Source organism: Lineus longissimus, chromosome 8 (assembly GCF_910592395.1).
Source record: "Lineus longissimus chromosome 8, tnLinLong1.2, whole genome shotgun sequence".
Taxonomy (NCBI): domain Eukaryota; kingdom Metazoa; phylum Nemertea; class Pilidiophora; order Heteronemertea; family Lineidae; genus Lineus; species Lineus longissimus.
In genome coordinates, this window is record NC_088315.1 from 6,456,071 (window position 1) to 6,478,351 (window position 22,281).

General features: G+C 43.1%; 1 long non-coding RNA gene across 1 annotated transcript; it reads right to left on the reverse strand.

Moving 5' to 3' along the window:
- Positions 1-4,167: 4,167 nt before the first annotated feature.
- Positions 4,168-18,974, reverse strand: LOC135492095 (uncharacterized). Its single transcript, XR_010448025.1, has 6 exons — positions 18,885-18,974; positions 17,233-17,410; positions 12,639-12,780; positions 11,913-12,061; positions 10,903-11,108; positions 4,168-9,982 (listed from the first exon to the last, which is right to left on the reverse strand). It is a non-coding gene; the product is annotated as an uncharacterized LOC135492095 (long non-coding RNA).
- Between the last annotated feature and the right edge of the window lie 3,307 nt (positions 18,975-22,281).

The following is a 22,281-nucleotide window of genomic DNA, read 5'->3' on the forward strand; positions in this document are numbered from 1 at the left end:
TGGTTATATATACTGTGTCAATGTAATCAAAGAGTAAGAAGATTTGAACTGCCCTTAAGCTAATTGAATTATGGCCTAACTTCTACGCAGTAAATACCTGGGCCTTCATGTTCCAGACAAACTGCGTCGGATTATTACAACAATTAGATTTAACGCCTTCATAAAATGAATGAAAAGTTATTGTTAAATCAGGTTTCAAACACCTCGGCCCATGGTACATGTAGTAAACTAGTGCTTGATTTATTTCAATAGGCATATTTCTATTTGAGAATCGAATTTAAGGATATTTTAAGAGGATTTCTTTATAAGAGGATTTCCTTTGATATTTCTTTTTTGTGATTGGAACTACTAGAGGTTAAACTGTCTGATGTACTTGCTTTCTTCCAAAAGTAATTCTGTTGATTTCATTTTACAATAAGATTATTTTTTAATTCCTGGCTTTCGAGGCTTGTGTACTGCTGGCTGGTTGATTCCAAAGTTCTTCTGGTTGCAACTATGACTAAGATCATAGGTATATTTTTGAAACGGTGCCCACATAATTTAAACCCAAAAATATTCATGTGCCTTTTTATTTTTGCATTTTTCATGTTTAAAAATAATCGCAAAAACATAGGACCACGAAAAAAGGAAATCTAATTGAAATTACCTATACGGGGTTGTCAAAATGCTTGATTAAATCATATGCAAAAGTGGCAGTTGAAGTTAAGATAAGGTGATGTATCTAATGATTTTCTGATAGGGTAACTAATCTTCAGATGAATTTTCCTCGAAATAAAGACTTAAATGAATGATGTGTTCCGAGGTTCATATCTCAGTCAATTCTCAAGAGACTGACAGGTGTATATCATTTTAAAGGTAATTTTGTTCACGGTCAGCCTACGCCAATACCGGGGTAAATCATCTTCTATCTTTGACTCCAGGTGTCTTTTTTGCCAGAGTATGTCCCTTATAACTATAAGCCGAAAATGCAAGTTTCCTTTTTTTGCTGAAATAGTTAAAGGAATTCCCTTTTTGTGGCTGATTCTTAATATTAGTTAGTATCAGGTTCGGACTTGTTGTCGACTAACATTTCATTATTGTTTGTACATAATTAGTTTAAAATTATTTATTTTCACTGTATAAGATATCAAACCATCTGATGGGTTGGTAACGAAATCATGGAGAAATGAAACAGAATGGAATTCCTATTGATTTATGACAGTCAATTTGTTAAGCAGACATTCCACCATTGTGCTTTTCCTTGGATGATGTTGCGATAGGGTGTGGTGAATTCAATTTAATTCTGGTCACCTTCATTCAACCAGAAGCTCGATGTCAGATTGACTAGCTGAATCTTAATTTGCAGCAGTTGCGGGTTAATGAAATACAGTGGAACCTCTCTATTAAGGACACCCTCATGTTGGACCAATGCTGCTCTTGATAGAGAGGTGTCCTGATTAGAGAGGTCAAAGTGAATGAAAAGAACCAATTTGGAAGCGTAACAAGTGTCTTTAATAGAGTGTGTTCATAATGGAGCAGTGTCCGCTAAGGGAGGTTCCACTGTATATCCCATTGAACCAGCAGCTACAAAAATTATCCAACATCACTGCAAGTCTGTCGTTAGTGCATCGCATTTAAAAACGAAATGACGGATCCCCGCTTTAAACAGATTGATCAGGGAGCTTGTGTTTATTCTTTCCTAAAAGCATTAGATTAACAAGACCTGACAGTTATTTGTCACAAGAACAAGTGTGGCTTCCAAGGGTTTTTTTTGTATTTTCTTTTATGTGCAGTAAATGTTTAATTGCATGAGATGTATAATTTCTTTTGTTTTCAGATTTTATTTGGTTACAGTACCTGAAGCCTGAAAAAATTGTTCATGTGGTTACTGTAACAGGTAGTTAAAATACATGTAGACTTCCCTTGTAAGGTTGAAGTCTGGTTTGGAAGCATCAGTCCCCATGTTGGTCTTAATCAAAAGTAGAGTGAGGTGGTGAACTTTTAATCACTCCGAGCAGATGGCGCCACAAGGTGTACCCTTTCAAGTCCCCTGAGATTATCGTTACAACAACAACTGCTGATAATGTGATTGTCATGCGGTATGAGCTGAGAGAGCAAGCGTCACAATGACGCATTGGATTCGCATGATGTAACAGGTTCTGGCATGGTCGTTTCACCTCATTTGTTGGTTTTCTGGTAATAAAATTGACCTCCTCATGAGCCCTGAAACGCTACATGAGTGACAGTGCCCCTTAATGGATTTGAATAGCCACTACCTCAATGTATTGGGACATTCTTTCAAAGGGACTTGCATTCCTCTTGCAACCCTAAACAATGGGTTAGTTGAGATGGGACGTTATTTACTCAGTTAGCCATAACAGCTGCAACTATGTCACGTCTCTGAGCAATTCAGGCATCTGTATAAGCATTTATTACTTTGAGAAAGCTGATTTCAGGGACTGTATGCAAGATTCCCTTGCTAAAAACTTTGATTTGAATAAAGGTGTTAGTGATTGAAAATTCTTGTGTTGTTAATTCAAATTTCTGACAATCAGTTGATGCATCTATATGTAATCAAAGGGTACAAGGAAGGCTGCCTTTGTGAAACCTCCTGGATTAGGGATAGTGGTACCCAGGCTACCTGGGCCTTCATGTGTGACTTATAAAAATCTAGTTGATTGTCATCTATCCCATCATCCATGATGGCATCTGCTGCCAGTTGTTTGTCAAGAAGGCTTGAGGCCATGCTGGAGCAGTGTCGACAAAGAAGAGAAGTCACCATTTCTATTAAACTGCCTTTGTTTGAAACAGATTGTCTGAAATCGACAGATTCCAGTATTAGGCGATGGTGGCGCTGTCTCGCGACAGAAAATGGAACTGAAATCTTCGTTCAAAACTCACAGTTCCACTTTCTGCCGCTAGATAGCATTACAGTCGCCTAAGTCACCTCCTTGATGTTTTTAGGTATTTTGCATGAATAGATTTTTTGGTATTACCAATGACATAAGACACAGGGTGGGGCCCTTTAGCTGTATTTGTATGTAGTAGTCTTGCAAATAACCTCGCAGATCTACCATTTTTATTCATTTTCTTCATGTCTTGGACAAAGATTTAAAACTTTTGATGACGGTTGTGATGATGGACTGGAACTTAGGCCTACCTCCAAGCAATTGCGGTAAGACTTTTTGACAGTGGAACCTACTTCAGCAAATACCTCTCTGTTAAGAACACTAGTTTGAGTAGCTTCAATTAAATTTGACCTATCTGATCAGGACACCTCTAGGACAGCACTTGTCAGTCCCAAGAGTGTCCTTGATAGATCGGTTCTACTGTACTCCTTAATTTTTTGTACACCAATCCATTGCTGTACTTGCCACTCCAGAGCCAAACAGGCTGGTGACTCCAATACAGTCCCTGATTGTCCTTCCTCTATGTACAAGGAAATAAGACAAGGCCTGTCCATTGCGTCTTGAGTGTTAATGGGGCATATAAAGCTAATAATTAGAATTAAGCACTCCAAGCAAATGGATTTACTAGCTCTTCTTCTGTATTAGAGGGGACTGAGGGCTTAGTGACTTCCCTCCAAGGGACGATGTCACAACCTACTCAACACCAGCTTGAGCATGGGCTAACCAGAGGTTGTGAGATTGTCCCTATCAACCTGTTTACATGGCATGTCCATTGCATCTGGAGTGTTAATGGGGTATCTGAACTGAGCGCTACTTATTTAGTATGTGCATTTTTGGGGGGGGGGGGGGTCAGGATTTAATTTCCCCTTGGACAGTCAAGACCATAATCACTGGTAGTGACATTGTCCCTGTGGCATATACTGTGTCCAAATCATATTCATTAGTGTCCATTACAGGTTGTGACATTGTCCAAGTCATGCCATCAGATAAAACCAAACTTTTAAGTGGTGAAATTCAAAGACACCTATGCATGAAAAATACAGGACCACATTTTCCAGGCATGAGAGAAATGACTCCAAGGTGACATCTCTGTAGATTCTTGAAATGCTATTCTTTTCAGAGCATTACCTACATGTAGTTTATTCAGAGGAAAGCATTTCTTCAGCATATTTATTTAGCTTCTTCTACAGCTCTAATCTAACAATGTAACGCCATAAACACTAAAGCAAACTAAATGACACTTGCATAGTTAACAATTTTATTCTCAATTGAAATTTACAACAGTGACAGGTTGTAGGCCTCATGGGCTTGCTCTTGGTAAAAGGGAATCGCGGAACTGACCAGAGTGATTATGATCTCCAGTAAAAGACCAACATCAAGGAGCATCAGGACTCCACCAGACTGTTCCTTTCTGCCCATGAGATGCAAGATAAAATGTGACCCGTCACAGCGAAATCAGGCGCTTGTCGCACAGAGGATGAGCCTAAATGACACCAGGAGATAATGGAAGAAATTAATATGCTCCTATTTCACAAAAGGCAGACAACAGAGAAATGAACAAACAGTCTGTCTCAACCTGCCAAGCTCAGAGCGACATGCGCCTGGTTTTACTGTGACGGGTCACAAATGAGCAACACGAATTTATAAATGACACGAAAGAGTAAACAGTTTGAAGGAATGCCACATAACTATCGTGCAGATGTGCAAGTGTAGCAGTGATATTGCTTCAAAGCAAAACTTAAGTCTGCACATAATTACTGGTATGCAGATGTGCCTGTTCGACAAAAAGACCCTGAACACTACCGAGCAACACTAATTTACAATTGACATGAAAGAGTATACAGTTCGAGGGAAAGCCACATAACTATCAGGTATTTTCCCTCTGGACTGGTGACAATCAGACTGGCCCGAAACTCTCATTATCGACCACTCCTCAGCGGAAATGAATCCAACAAAAAATGGGGTCATTGTATACAGTGGTACTGTATTACCCCGATGAGAAGCACTTTACTGATGTCCCCCACTCTCAGCTAAGATATTTGTGCGCGTACCGGTTTGTCTACGGGCTGAAGTTGACGATGTACTCCTGACGGAGCCATTGGGTGCTTCGCCCGCTCATTGACCGAGGCATGGTGACCTGGAGACAGTGACCGGATTAGCACTAGCTGGTCGAAGGACACTTCACAGGGCGTCAATTCGCAACTTCTCATCATTTTTAAGGCACGACCCATTCACGTGGACCAAGTTTTACCCACAAACCTACTCCTTACATAGCGTGGGGTACCAACCCACCGCAGATTCAGGAGTGTGCAATGGTTTATGAATATCCTACACCCAATTGTGCTGCCCATTCGCAATAGGTTTAACCACCGTCATGAACCCCTGACATTGCCATCTCTCAGACAGTAACAGGCATAAGTGCAATCCGGCTGCAAATTTTTCCCAGAGGGGCGGGATAATGATTATTTCAGACCGATCAGAGTGTCACAAGTTCAGAGCGAAATCACCCGACAGTTACATGGAGTTGCATCAAAATGCAGACTCTTCATTTCATTTGTAAATAGGCATCGATTATTTTTGTTACATTCAATGGACCCAGTCCTACAATCTCTGGAAAAGCCAAGTCTGCACATAATTACTCGTATGCAGATTTGCCCGCAAGGCAGAACAGACCTGAACATTGCCACTGCTTTAGGAGTGTAGCAACGATATTGCTTCAAAGCAAGAAATGAATCTGCACATATTTACTGGTATGCAGATAAGCCAGCAAGGCATCAAGACCTTCGTAAGCCCTTAATGAGCAACTAATTCATAAAATTACAAACAGGATTTATCTTGCAACTATACTGCTCCCCAAAAAAGAGCAAAGTCTGCACATAATTACTGGTATGCAGATATGTCATCGAGGCAGGCAAGACCTGAACACTGCCACTGCTTCACAAGTGTAGCAGTGATATTTCTTCAAAGCAAAATTTAAGTCTGCACATAATTACTGGTATGCAGATGTGCCTGTTCGACAAAAAGACCCTGAACACTACCGAGCAACACTAATTTACAATCGACATGAAAGAGTATACAGTTTGAGGGAAAGCCACATAACTATCAGGTATTTTCCCTCTGGACTGGTGACAATCAGACTGGCCCGAAACTCTCATTATCGACCACTCCTCAGCGGAAATGAATCCAACAAAAAATGGGGTCATTGTATACAGTGGTACTGTATTACCCCGATGAGAAGCACTTTACTGATGTCCCCCACTCTCAGCTAAGATATTTGTGCGCGTACCGGTTTGTCTACGGGCTGAAGTTGACGATGTACTCCTGACGGAGCCATTGGGTGCTTCGCCCGCTCATTGACCGAGGCATGGTGACCTGGAGACAGTGACCGGATTAGCACTAGCTGGTCGAAGGACACTTCACAGGGCGTCAATTCGCAACTTCTCATCATATTTAAGGCACGACCCATTCACGTGGACCAAGTTTTACCCACAAACCTACTCCTTACATAGCGTGGGGTACCAACCCACCGCAGATTCAGGAGTGTGCAATGGTTTATGAATATCCTACACCCAATTGTGCTGCCCATTCGCAATAGGTTTAACCACCGTCATGAACCCCCGACATTGCCATCTCTCAGACAGTAACAGGCAATAGTGCAATCCGGCTGCAAATTTTTCCCAGAGGGGCGGGATAATGATTATTTCAGACCGATCAGAGTGTCACAAGTTCAGAGCGAAATCACCCGACAGTTACATGGAGTTGCATCAAAATGCAGACTCTTCATTTCATTTGTAAATAGGCATCGATTATTTTTGTTACATTCAATGGACCCAGTCCTACAATCTCTGGAAAAGCCAAGTCTGCACATAATTACTCGTATGCAGATTTGCCCGCAAGGCAGAACAGACCTGAACATTGCCACTGCTTTAGGAGTGTAGCAACGATATTGCTTCAAAGCAAGAAATGAATCTGCACATATTTACTGGTATGCAGATAAGCCAGCAAGGCATCAAGACCTTCGTAAGCCCTTAATGAGCAACTAATTCATAAAATTACAAACAGGATTTATCTTGCAACTATACTGCTCCCCAAAAAAGAGCAAAGTCTGCACATAATTACTGGTATGCAGATATGTCATCGAGGCAGGCAAGACCTGAACACTGCCACTGCTTCACAAGTGTAGCAGTGATATTTCTTCAAAGCAAAACTTAAGTCTGCACATAATTACTGGTATGCAGGTGTGCCTGTTCGACAAAAAGACCCTGAACACTACCGAGCAACACTAATTTACAATCGACATGAAAGAGTATACAGTTTGAGGGAAAGCCACATAACTATCAGGTATTTTCCCTCTGGACTGGTGACAATCAGACTGGCCCGAAACTCTCATTATCGACCACTCCTCAGCGGAAATGAATCCAACAAAAAATGGGGTCATTGTATACAGTGGTACTGTATTACCCCGATGAGAAGCACTTTACTGATGTCCCCCACTCTCAGCTAAGATATTTGTGCGCGTACCGGTTTGTCTACGGGCTGAAGTTGACGATGTACTCCTGACGGAGCCATTGGGTGCTTCGCCCGCTCATTGACCGAGGCATGGTGACCTGGAGACAGTGACCGGATTAGCACTAGCTGGTCGAAGGACACTTCACAGGGCGTCAATTCGCAACTTCTCATCATTTTTAAGGCACGACCCATTCACGTGGACCAAGTTTTACCCACAAACCTACTCCTTACATAGCGTGGGGTACCAACCCACCGCAGATTCAGGAGTGTGCAATGGTTTATGAATATCCTACACCCAATTGTGCTGCCCATTCGCAATAGGTTTAACCACCGTCATGAACCCCTGACATTGCCATCTCTCAGACAGTAACAGGCAATAGTGCAATCCGGCTGCAAATTTTTCCCAGAGGGGCGGGATAATGATTATTTCAGACCGATCAGAGTGTCACAAGTTCAGAGCGAAATCACCCGACAGTTACATGGAGTTGCATCAAAATGCAGACTCTTCATTTCATTTGTAAATAGGCATCGATTATTTTTGTTACATTCAATGGACCCAGTCCTACAATCTCTGGAAAAGCCAAGTCTGCACATAATTACTCGTATGCAGATTTGCCCGCAAGGCAGAACAGACCTGAACATTGCCACTGCTTTAGGAGTGTAGCAACGATATTGCTTCAAAGCAAGAAATGAATCTGCACATATTTACTGGTATGCAGATAAGCCAGCAAGGCATCAAAACCTTCGTAAGCCCTTAATGAGCAACTAATTCATAAAATTACAAACAGGATTTATCTTGCAACTATACTGCTCCCCAAAAAAGAGCAAAGTCTGCACATAATTACTGGTATGCAGATATGTCATCGAGGCAGGCAAGACCTGAACACTGCCACTGCTTCACAAGTGTAGCAGTGATATTGCTTCAAAGCAAAATTTAAGTCTGCACATAATTACTGGTATGCAGATGTGCCTGTTCGACAAAAAGACCCTGAACACTACCGAGCAACACTAATTTACAATCGACATGAAAGAGTATACAGTTTGAGGGAAAGCCACATAACTATCAGGTATTTTCCCTCTGGACTGGTGACAATCAGACTGGCCCGAAACTCTCATTATCGACCACTCCTCAGCGGAAATGAATCCAACAAAAAATGGGGTCATTGTATACAGTGGTACTGTATTACCCCGATGAGAAGCACTTTACTGATGTCCCCCACTCTCAGCCAAGATATTTGTGCGCGTACCGGTTTGTCTACGGGCTGAAGTTGACGATGTACTCCTGACGGAGCCATTGGGTGCTTCGCCCGCTCATTGACCGAGGCATGGTGACCTGGAGACAGTGACCGGATTAGCACTAGCTGGTCGAAGGACACTTCACAGGGCGTCAATTCGCAACTTCTCATCATTTTTAAGGCACGACCCATTCACGTGGACCAAGTTTTACCCACAAACCTACTCCTTACATAGCGTGGGGTACCAACCCACCGCAGATTCAGGAGTGTGCAATGGTTTATGAATATCCTACACCCAATTGTGCTGCCCATTCGCAATAGGTTTAACCACCGTCATGAACCCCCGACATTGCCATCTCTCAGACAGTAACAGGCAATAGTGCAATCCGGCTGCAAATTTTTCCCAGAGGGGCGGGATAATGATTATTTCAGACCGATCAGAGTGTCACAAGTTCAGAGCGAAATCACCCGACAGTTACATGGAGTTGCATCAAAATGAAGACTCTTCATTTCATTTGTAAATAGGCATCGATTATTTTTGTTACATTCAATGGACCCAGTCCTACAATCTCTGGAAAAGCCAAGTCTGCACATAATTACTCGTATGCAGATTTGCCCGCAAGGCAGAACAGACCTGAACATTGCCACTGCTTTAGGAGTGTAGCAACGATATTGCTTCAAAGCAAGAAATGAATCTGCACATATTTACTGGTATGCAGATAAGCCAGCAAGGCATCAAAACCTTCGTAAGCCCTTAATGAGCAACTAATTCATAAAATTACAAACAGGATTTATCTTGCAACTGTACTGCTCCCAAAAAAAGAGCCAAGTCTGCACATAATTACTTGTATGCAGATATGTCATCGAGGCAGGCAAGACCTGAACACTGCCACTGCTTCGCAAGTGTAGCAGTGATATTGCTTCAAAGCAAAAGTCTGCACATAATTACTGGTCAACCAACGAGAGTCACTAAAAGACATTTAACAATGAAATGGTCCATTATGAGCCATTGAGGACATTGCAAAGTGCAAACGATTTCATCAAATTCCAGTTCCGGACATCTATTGGGATTATGCTATCCACACACCTTGAATTTTCCGGCTCCGGCTGGTTCAAGCAAAGAAACTGGAGACGCGTCAATCATCAACCACAGATGATGCCTTTTCCAGTAAGAATGGTAGGGGTCCTATCGTGATGAGCCGATCCCAATGAAATCCACAGTTGTCGAAATCCACAGAAATTTAGACTTGGCTGATGTGATCCTTGTCCATGCCCAGCTTGTTTACGACAGGGAAGTCATGTCATGGTCCTCTAGCAGCTTCAATTACCTCGTTTTTTCTAGAGGAGGTGCTGAAAATGACAATGGTTTTCATCTATTTAGCTCTAGATTTTGACAACATCTTTAAAGTAAGACAGACTTGACTGTTCTAGAAAAAAACACCAAAAAGTGCCTCTTCTTACCACAAATTTGGGTTAAAATCAGGAGTTCTTGGTACCAACAGCATTGCTGTATGTGGTACGCCTCGAAAATGCTCTCATAAGCAATAGCCCATTAACAGTGGTTTCACTTCCAGCAAGTGCCTGGTAAGGGCAATGTGTATTCCATTAGAATGTCGCTGAAGATGTTATTTTTTGCATCAGATCTTTTCACCTGGAGCAACCTGGCAAGTGCGAACAAAGAGAAACCACAGCTTTGCTCAAAATAACCAAACTACTGGTTTCTGGCCTCGATTGATCCATTTCCTTCATTCATGACTTTTACAAGACCTCATATCACAAGATATCACTGTGTTAGACTAAATGCTTGAATCACTTGGCTCTCTGGTAGTGACTTAGTCCTCAAACGAGCAAGTTTTGACAACAGGAAATTATATTCAAACACCACACGACGGACTATCTTTCTGTGCAACAATGTCATCACGAGGATGATAGCTGCAGTTAAAGCGGGGTACTCCCCAAGTTTGCTTTGGCAATCACCTGATTTGATGTACACTGGAACCGCCCTTAGCAGACACCTCTCTATTAAGGACACAAGTTTTTGTCCCAAATTGGTTGCTTCCATTCAGTTTGACCTCTAATCAGGACACCTATCAATTCAGGACAGCACTATGGGTGTCCTAATAGACCCACATAACAACTGCTCTGCTCCCAATAGCATCAGGACATCTTTTGGTGGTTGTAGTTTACTCTGGAATATTTTCCGCCAGGAAGTTGCCATCATTACAGTCATGTGTAATTTATAGGCACACTGGTTCACATTGTACACCAACCTTGTATCCTTAGATTGCTTGTTCTTGCAATGACATCGTAGATTCCTTCATCCTTGTCTCCAGTCATAATGCAGTCAACCAATTCCATTGAGACGTTGGTAGTGGTATGACCGATGCCGCTCCAACCCTAAGGAGGTGGACAGTTCTTAGCTTGTATACCAGCAGGACCTGTACAATTGTCCAGTCTGGATCATCAGGTGGAGGCGCTGGAAAGGACCACAGTTACCTTTTAAGGTTTTATTCAGAATAAATCTTCACAGGTAGTTATTCATCTTCGAACGGTGAAGACACTTGGCCAATACAAAGCTGTGTTAGAAACAACTGACATCAGCTGCCACTGGCATTAATCATTTGTGTAAAGTGCAACACTGACAGCCATGCACCTCTCCTCACAATTAGGTCAGTAAACATGTTACACAGATCAACCAGAATAAAATGTTCACAACTGTCGTTGTTGTCGTCATCCAGTGTCTTGTGTCTAATTTTGGCCAACCTACACTACTTACACTGTTAAACCTCGAGTTCATACACCATCATCTCTTGCTGTTTTTCATCACAAGACATCTTGGACAGATGCACCAATGGGATGAAGCACTCGCTGCCAACTCCAGGGTTGGCTGTCGAGGTGATCTGCCGATTAGCCGACTTGTTCAATATCTCGGCAGGAATCAAGATTTTGTTCATGTCGGCCAAGTGCAGACAAGAATTTCACTCCAAGCTCGCATGGGTCTGCAGATATGGCAGTACATTTCTTATTCACAAAACTTATGCCGTACTGCTCATAAAACTTACGGCAAATCTTGTTAGACTCAGATTGATTAAAAAGGAGAGCATGTCATCACAGGCTCAAGAAAATATCACTTCATATGTCCAATGAAGAACTCATGGGAGACCATTATCACTTCATATGTCCATAACAAAAACCGTCACCGTGCCAAGCTCGGCCAATTGTTGAAAGAATACGAAATACCTTGGTACAATTTTACAGCCCATAAAATTCTTTCTCTAACCTTTAGATTCCCCGAGACACTGTCCAATTCCACCTCTTGCAAATCTTCTGCACCTTCACATTCCATCAAAGGTTTTGGAAAACAGGAGGCCGAAAATCCATCTGTGTTCTCACTTCCTTCCACCAAAGCTCATGCTGCTTTTCATGTATCTGCAAAAAGAGGGATGTCAAAGCTCTTCCAAAGACTGGGAGATGAGAGGCATAGTAGAGTACTGACTACTGGGCTAATAATCAGGAGGCGGTGCATCTGACTATTGGTCTTGGAAGTCAGGGAGCCCAGTTGCAGAGAGGTAAGAGAACTTGGCTACTGAGGGAAGCCATGTGTTTGACTATTTGTCTTGGAAATCCGGGAGACCAGTGGCATAGAGAGAGAACTTGGCTAATTATCAGCAGGCCATGCATTCAACTACCGGTACATGTATTGGTCTTAGAAGTCAGTGAGACCAGTGGCATAATAAGAGAACTTGGCTCATAATCAGAAGGCTGTGGGTGCAATTGGTTTCAAGAAAGATGAAATTGAGAGATATTTGTCTTCAAGTCCGCAAAGATCTTGAAGAGGAGGCAGAGAACTGCTAAAGAAAGGGCCTTGTCTAGTCCCCTCCATGCACAACTGTGTGAAAATGGACTTGTCTTCCTCAACAAACTGAATCAGGACAGCCAAGTTTTAGATTACATGTACTTGTAAATTGAATAAAACTGAGCCATCATGACAACCACAGGTACTCACCTGGAAATTCTGGCATTTCCAGAAAGCGATTCCCTAAGTATTTCTTGGCTTAGTTGCCACTACCTTGGCTGGGACCTTCCTCCGGGCAAAGCTTCCTCAGCATCTGTCCTTTCAGACAACACCACAGTTGGTTGTTTCAATGCTGAAATCACGAAGACGGAATACATTGACTACAAGGGCTTATCTTGTTACATCCCAGACTTCAGGCTCATTGCTGAAGAATCAAGACACCCTGACCACAGTTTGCCACGGTGCTCAATAGTGAGGGCAGATCATGGAGGGGGGGGGGGGGGCGTACATCTTGGGTAGGTGGTGGTTGGTGACTAGTCTTCAGTGAGCCAGAGGCAAATCCAGGAGATGGAAAAAGAGGGGGCATGCACTGTCTTCTCTTCAAATTTTTAACTGTGTTCCAAAATTTCACGTTCAATTTCAAAGATTTTCATTTTTCAGGGTGGATCCACGCCTGTAAGCCTAGAGGATTTGATGAATATATGAAACGGCCAGGGGCTATTGTGCTCTCCGTGTAGATATTTGATGGTTAGGAATTCATCCTCGTTAAAAAACATTCTACATGTATAGTAGGTCAAATTCATAATGTCAGATCACCAGACCTGGGGGGGGGGGGGTCCTGTGTACAAAGTTTCAAGTCCATAGCTTTAGTGGTTAAAAAACATGCCACTGCTCTTGAAACAGGCTACAGACAAGACGGACGACGGACACTGCGCTGTCGTATAGACTCCCTACAGTGAACCAAAAAGGCTAGCAGGGAGTCTGGGGTCTCCTTGGCATTCCTTGTCCTGACATTTGGTAATAAGGACCATCAAGGTCGTTCAGGGCTGTTAAATAGTACGCTTATGCCACTGCAGTATATTTTTGGTGAACCCTGCCGACGAGCCCTAAACATTCATCATAGCATTATCATCATTCATAAATTCGAGAGGCAGCAACAGTGTCAGTCAAAAGGAAACAGACAAGGGCTATAATTGGGGGGGGGGGGGGGGGAGGGGAATACTGATACTTATACTGCTACTGATGCTGCGCCAGGTATGAGGTAATATGGATGAACTACTAACACAGCATATGCACCTCCTGGAATTGATACTGCCCCCACACACTGCCCAAAATACGTTTTTATGCAGATTTAAGGAAAAAAAAGGGATGATCTCCCCCAAGAGCCATTTGCTCCCCCATGAGCAACAGGCTTGATGTCAATGACAAGACTTCAAATGGTTTTGCTCTATTTCAAAGGAATCATCCAATCATATTCAAAGCAAATACATGGCTATTTTCACATGAACCAGGGTGGATCCAAAACTGTAAGCTAGCAGGAACAGCATTTTTCTCACCAAAACTCCTAGCTTGTTCAAAATTTTCATGGTCAATTTCAAATTTGTTTTCATCATAAAATGGGCGGGGGGGGGGGGGGGGGAAGGGGGTGCGTCTTGCACTTTGAACAGGTAATATGGATGAAGTACACAGCATATGCACAGAACCCTGGAATTGATACTGCCCCCACTCACTGCCCAAAAAACATGGTTTTTTTATGCAGATTAAGGAAAATGAAATGGCCAGGGCCATTGTGCTCACCTCATGTGGAGGAAAGATGGATAAAGAGCATGGTCTTGTGTCATGTAGTGTTAGGTTTGATGTAGGTCCAAGCAATTACAATTTCCCCAAAATGGCCAATTTACAGTACATTCGACCTCTGTGACCTTGAAAAGTAGGTCAAATCAAAGAAGACCCGGGTGACACATTGAATGGTTGTTAGAATTAGATCTACCTATGATATAAAATTGGTGCCAATCGGGCAAGTCATTACTAGGAATAATGGCATTTTGAAGAATTTAGGATTTGGCCCCCTCCCTGGAGGCCAAACGGCAAATCAGATCGCACCAAACTTCGGTACCTGAGATCACCTGACCAAGGGGTACATGTGTACTTAATTTGTGATCAATAGTCATTGCAGTTAAGAAACATGCCATAGTAACGGCCTGACGGCGAATTTACGCCATTTGACCTCTGTGACCTTGACAAGAAGGTCAAATTAAAAACCTGTGTGACATATACTGTATGGTGGTTAGATGTACCCATGATATCAAATTGGTGGCAATCGGGCAAGAAGTTAAGGAATAATCACATTTTTAAGGTTTTTGGATTTTGCCCCCTGGTGGTCAAGTGGTGAATCATATTGGACCAAACTTTGGTCCCTGAGATCACCTGACTAAGGGGTAAATGTGTACCAAATTTGGTATCAATAGTCATTGCAGTTTAGAAACGTGCCATCGTTACATCCTAACGGCTAATTTACACCATTTGACCTCTGTGACCTTGAAAAGGAGGTCAAATCAAAAACCCGGAGGATATATGATGCACCTTTGCTAGAAGTACCTACCATATTTTTTTCAAAATTTCCCGACTACTATTAAGGGAGATATTGCATATTTTCACTTTTAACGTTTGGCCCCCTGGTGGCCAAACCATGAAACGAATCGGACCGAAACTTGGTCTCCCAGGTGTCATTACATAAGGGTACATGTGTACCAAGTTTCAACTCAATAGCTCTAACAGTTACGAAACGTGCCCTGCTAACGGACGACGGACGACGACGACGACGACGACGACGACGACGACGGACGACGGACGCCACGGTATGGGATAAGCTCACCTCTGCTAAGAGGTGAGCTAAAAAGTGATGATCTCCCCCAAGTAGAGCCATTTGCTCCCCCATGAGCAACAGGCTTGATGTCAATGACAAGACTTCAAATGGTTTTGCTCTATTTCAAAGGAATCATCCAATCATATTCAAAGCAAATGCATGGCTATTTTCACATGAACCAGGGTGGATCCAAAACTGTAGCAGGAAAAAGAGGGGGCATGCACAGCATTTTTCTCACCAAAACTCCTGGTTTGTTCAAAATTTTCATGGTCAATTTCAAATTTGTTTTCTTCATAAAATGGGCGGGGGGGGGGGGGGGGGGGGGGGGGGGGGGGGGGGGGGTGTCTTGCACCTGCTGCACCTTTGAACAGGTAATATGGATGAAGTACACACAGCATATGCACAGAATCCTGGAATTGATACTGCTCCACACACAGCCAAAAAAACATGTTTTTTTATGCAGATTAAGGAAAAAAAGCGATCTCCCCCAAGTAGAGCCATTTGCTCCCCCATGAGCAACAGACTTGATGTCAATGACAAGACTTCAAATGGTTTTGCTCTATTTCAAAGGAATCATCCAATCATATTCAAAGCAAATACATGGCTATTTTCACATGAACACATGGTGGATCCAAAACTGTAGCAGGAAAAAGAGGGGGCATGCACAGCATTTTTCTCACCAAAACTCCTGGCTTATTCAAAATTTTCATGGTCAATTTCAAATTTGTTTTCATCATAAAATGGGCGGGGGGGGGGGGGGGGGGAAGGGGGTGCTTCTTGCACTTTGAACAGGTAATATGGATGAAGTACACAGCATATGCACAGAACCCTGGAATTGATACTGCCCCCACTCACTGCCCAAAAAACATGTTTTTTTTATGCAGATTAAGGATTTGCTCCCCCATGAGCAACAGGCGTGATGTCAATGACAAGACTTCAAATGGCATTGCTCTATTTCAAAGGAATCATCCAATCATATTCAAAGCAAATGCATGGCTATTTTCACATGAACCAGGGTGGATTCAAAACTGTAGCAGGAAAAAGAGGGGGCATGCACAGCATTTTTCTCACCAAAACTCCTGGTTTGTTCAAAATTTTCATGGTCAATTTCAAATTTGTTTTCTTCATAAAATGGGAAAGGGGGGAAAGGGGTGTGTCTTGCACCTGCTGCACCTTTGAACAGGTAATATGGATGAAGTACACAGCATATGCACAGAATCCTGGAATTGATACTGGCCCCACTCACTGCCCAAAAAACATGTTTTTTTATGCAGATTAAGGAAAAAAAGTGATCTCCCCCCAAGTAGAGCCATTTGCTCCCCCATGAGCAACAGGCTTGTTGTCAATGACAAGACTTCAAATGGTTTTGCTCTATTTCAAAGGAATCATCCAATCATATTCAAAGCAAATACATGGCTATTTTCACATGAACCAGGGTGGATCCAAAACTGTAGCAGGAAAAAGAGGGGGCATGCACAGCATTTTTCTCACCAAAACTCCTGGCTTGTTCAAAATTTTCATGGTCAATTTCAAATTTGTTTTCTTCATAAAATGGGCGGGGGAGGGGGGGGGCAGGGGGGCAGGGGGGGGGTGTCTTGCACCTGCTGCGCCTTCGAACAGGTAATATGGATGAAGTACACTACAGCATATTCACAGAATCCTGGAATGGTGCACAGAAAAGACGAAGATTTTACAAGTTTTCAGCGGCAAATAGGCCCTTTTCCAGAAACGCCGGTGCCAACTAGGGTCGGTCCATGAAACCATCTTTACAATAGAGCTTCACGCTAAAAGACGCCTGACAATGGCTCGAGAGGCATGGTCTGGCGTACCTCAGTACCTGCGTATCCCTGGATAAGGGTCTATTCTAAATATGCCACACCTACATTTTCTCCTAAAGATCGCTGGGAAACAAGAGAAATACGGATTTTAACTACTTACCATTGAGTTCTATAAATTCCTGCACTCCACGTCTTCGAGGATTGAAGATGGGTCATTCTTTCATAACAGCCATTTTTGCCCTTCTGGATGTACATGATGTACATGTTGTACGTGATGGCCGAGAAAAATGAAGTGGAGAGAAGCCCGCGGAAAATCGTTGTAAATGGCCGAATTCAAACTGAAAACCAAAAAGAAGGACTTACATTGACGAATAACAAATTCTATTTTCTACTTTACTTAATTTCGAGCTGTCAAACAGTCCGATTCATGATTGAAAACATCGATGAAATCATCACGACAGTGCATCAAAGCATCGCGTTACACAATGTATTGTTCTATCATAGACACAGTGTCCGCCAGTTCTGATTTCAAAATCCAATTCCACGCACTCATGTTATAATTCATATCATAATATTCGCTTCTGCAGATGTAGAATTGCTCATAGAGCCTAAAAATCATTATCATCTGTGCTGATTCATTAGGATGATGAAGGATTAGATCGGTGTTTCACGACCGATTTTTCTTTTTCACTGAGCGACGATGTGTGCGCATTCAAGGAGGATACCGCGGTGACGTCACATCACGTGATCCCGACCCATATTAGTGATCGCTATGGCCAATCAGATTCAGTCTACCGACAGCACCAGCGCTGAACACATCTCCACGTCTCACTGTCTGGTGCGCTCCTGTACACAAAAACACCAATAGACATGAAATATTGCAATACCTGGTATGGATTCTTCCTGTGTAGAATAAAATTTACAGAGCAGATTAACTTCCACGAATAAAAAAGACGTTTGGCATGGCCAAAGTGCGGAAATTATGGGAAATAATGTCTCCGCTAAAATACACTACGAAATACACTAGGCAATGCACTACGCGATACACGGTAGAGATGCAGTTGAGTTTGTTATTGTTTTGACTTAGAAGCCCGCCCATATCATAATATATTCATGTATTCATGAATTATGAACTCATTTCTGTCCCATACAACTCTAAGAACAGTCAATTTCTCCTTAAATCATCACCGAAACCGCGATATCCGCAGGAAGATTTCGTTCTAGTGTCCGAAAATGCATGATATTACAGGGGCGCTAACTCGACAAATAGAGGGGATCTATGGGGATCTATGCGAGTTTTAGGTATTACAGGTCTCGAACTTGTAAAATCTGTAAACATGCCTCCAAATCCCATTATGATAATGAAGAGATTGCCCCATATCTGGGAGACTGTTTTGAAACCATCGCTAATTTTGGAAGATCGGTGCCGGCTATTTGGTTTAAAAAACCCTATTTTCCCCATCAAAACAGCACTTTTCATTATTCAAATGATAGCTTATTGTCTGAAGACTTATTTCATAGCAGAAAAGTACTAATAACTCTGATTTGATGCGAAAAATCTAACTTTTTTGATGACTTGATTTTCCCTTGGCCGTGGATCGAGTTTGTTTACAATATGCAGCGCCATCTTGGAAAAGCCGTGACGTCACCGCGGTATCCTCCTTGGTGCGCATTGAAAAATTTTAAGCAAAACTTCGCGCTAACTTCGCCAACTGAAATAAAAGGACATGGCTGCTTAAATCAAATAAAAGCGATCGTTTACGATCACAAGATCATAAAGAAGAAGTTGGATATATAATTTATGTTACTTACCCAACAAAAACTGTGTTTAAGGACAAAAAAATTTCACGAAATCCCAGAACTTTGCGAAATATCTGTCGTCTGCGGCCACGTGCATACGTGCGGGAGTCACGTGGGGTCTGCAATGCGCCGAAATTTCCCGAAATATGGCTTTTAGGCGGGGGTGTTGGGTCAAACCCTCGTACCCTCAAAACAGTATTTTTTGCTTCACAAACCCAATGATTGGTCCCAAAATTTACCACAGAGATATAATTTTAAAGGCGTTGGCATAAAAACTGCATTGAACCCGTCTTTTTGATTTTGTGAGCTTGTTTAAATTCCCCACCCGCATGCTTGCCCCCCACCCCGTTGGGCGGGTTCATTCTCTCCGTCGTCGGCAAATGGGAAAGCTGTGAAAAACGGCCAGGAGCCGTCGCAGCTATAACTATGGCGTCGGGGGGGGTCACAAAATATTAGCTCATCTTCGTCGTCTTGTGATGGCTTCAAATACTGGGAGGTGACAACAGACAGTAGAGGCATTCGCATTCTGAGGCGCAGAAAACGTACAAAGATAACCTAAAATTTTGGGAGGTGAGAGAAGACAGTCGAAAATATTCGCAATCAACGGGGGGGGGGGGGGGGCATTCAGAGCACGGGATTTGAGGCAAAAAGTGCTAGTTACAAGAAAAAAAAAATTCCACACCTCCTTTATACCCCCAACACGATTCAGAAGGCGAAAGAAGACATTTGATGATGGGTTGATGTGTTGGGAGGTGACAGAATACAGTAGAGGATGCTCAGATGTGACTTCAGCTGTTGGGGGGGGGGGGGGGGGGGTGGGGGGGAGGGGTTGGGGTACCAAAGAGGCTAGAGGATATTAGCATTGCTTGAGTTGTGGTTGTTGGGGGGGGGGGGGGGGGGCGACAGATGACATTTGAGGACAATCGCGTTCAAAGACGAAAATAAAGACGTTTAGTGGTGGCTTGAGATACTTGGAGGAGACAGGACGTTCTCATTCAGAGGCGACACAAGCTTAAGATGTTCCATCCTCGAAAATCCAGAGTCAGTCGTACCCCCCCCCCCCCGTACACATTACATAAGCTCGGTCGTTGGTGCCGAATGTTGGTCTGAGATTCAGGATGGAAATGTTCGGGGGCGAGAGAAGACAGAAGGGGAAATCGTAATTTAGAGGCGACAGAAGACGTCGAGAGGTGGCTTTGAATGTTGGGAGGCGACAGAAGACAGTATAGATGACATTCGCATTTAGATATGACAGAAGACATTTTGAGTTGCCTCAAAAATGTTGGGAGGAGACAGAGGCTAGTAAAGGACATTCGCTTTCAAAGGTTACAGACGACGGTGATGGTTTGAGCTGTTGGGAGATGACAGAATGCAGTAAAGAACATTTGTGGGAGACCGAAGACGGTCAAGGAAGTCCTCTGGCTATCTCTGACCGTCTTCTGTCGCCTGCGAATGCGACGTTGGAGGTAATAGATGGCATTGGAGGACATTCAGAGATTGCTTTAGATTTTGGGAGGCGACAGAGAATAGTCGAGATCATTCGAATTTAGTGGCGACAGAAGACGATCCGAGATGGCTTGAGATGTTGGGAGGTGACAGAAGACAGAAAAGGACATTCCCGTCCATAGGTGGCAGGTGACGTTCAGAGATGGCTTTGAAGTGTTAGGATGTGAAAGAAGACCATGGAGGAAATTCGCTTTCAGAGGCTACGGAAGACGTTTGTTGATAGGTTGTGATGTTGGGAGGTGACTAAAGAACAGTTCAGGATATTCAAATTTAGCGGCGACAGAAGACGTTTGTTGATGGGTTGTGATGTTGGGGGGTGACAGAGAACAGTTCAGGACATTCGAATTTACGGTGACAGAAGACGTTTGTTGATGGGTTGTGATAGATGGCATTGGAGGACATTCACATTCAGAGATAACAGATAGTGCCCTGAGATGCCTTCTGAGATATCAGTAGATGACGGATGCCAGTTGGAGACATTCGCATTCATTGGAGACAGAGGACGTTGATATATGGTTTGATGAAATATTCGGAGGTGACAGATGGCAGTTAAGCGGGATATTCGCACCTGGAGGTGACAAAATACCTTCTGAGATGACTTGAGAGGGGGTGGGGGATGTTTGAAGGTGACAGAAGGCCCAGCAAAGAATAGTCGCATATTTTTTGAGTGTGACTAAAGACCGCAAATTACATTCGCTTTCAGAGGCGACCGAAGTCGTTTTGTGATAGCTCGACAAACGGGAGGTAACAGAAGACAGTATATGGGTGACATCCGCATTCAGAGGCGACAGACCTGGCTAAAGATGTGAAAAGGTGAAGGAATTCGCATTGACGTTCAGAGATGTCCGAGTCTGAAAATGTGGGAGTTGACTCAATTACGGCAGAAGCGTTCGCATTCTGCAGCGATAGAACACGTTTTGTCTCAAGGTCACTGTGGACATTTGCATTCAGTAGCTGTGGAAGTCGTTCAGAGATTGCTTTAGATTTTGGGAGGCGACAGAGAATAGTTGAGAACATTCGAATTTAGTGGTGACAGAAGACGATCCGAGATGGCTTGAGATGTTGGGAGGTGACAGAAGACAGAAAGAGGACATTCCCGTCCATAGGTGGCAGGTGACGTTAGAGATGGCTTTGAAGTGCTAGGATGTGAAAGAAGGCCATGAAGGAAATTCGCATTCAGAGGCTACGGAAGACGTTTGTTGATAGGTTGTGATGTTGGGAGGTGACAGAAGACAGAAAAGGACATGCCCGTCCATAGGTGGCAGGTGACGTTCAGAGATGGCTTTGAAGTGTTAGGATGTGAAAGAAGACCATGGAGGAAATTCGCATTCAGAGGCTACGGAAGACGTTTGTTGATAGGTTGTGATGTTGGGAGGTGACAGAGAACCGTTCAGGACATTCGAATTTAGTGGCGACAGAAGACGATCCGAGATGGCTTGAGATGTTGGGAGATGACAGAAGACAGAAAAGGACATTTCAATTGATAGTTCAGAGATGGCTTGAAGTCTGGAGATGCTGGAAGGTGAGAGATGTCAGTTAAGGTCATTCACAGTCAGAGGCGAGCCAAGACATTCTTTTGATGATGGGTGAGGTTTTGGGAGGTGTGACTGACAACAGTGGAGGACATTGGCATTTAGCAGCGACGGAGGATGTTTCAGAAGACAGTAAGGGACATTTCCAGACGACAGAAGACCGTTTTTTAATGGCTTGAGTCACGAGTGTGCATCAACAAGGTAGAGGGCATTATCTTTCAGTGGCGACAGAAGACATTGAGATGTGCAGTAAGGAGGTGACAAAAGACAATCATTCAGAGAGGTCAGAATACACTTTGTAATGGCTCGAGGTGTTTAGAGCACAAACAAAAAGAAAAAAAACAAAGCAGAAATATTGATTTGTTGTTTAA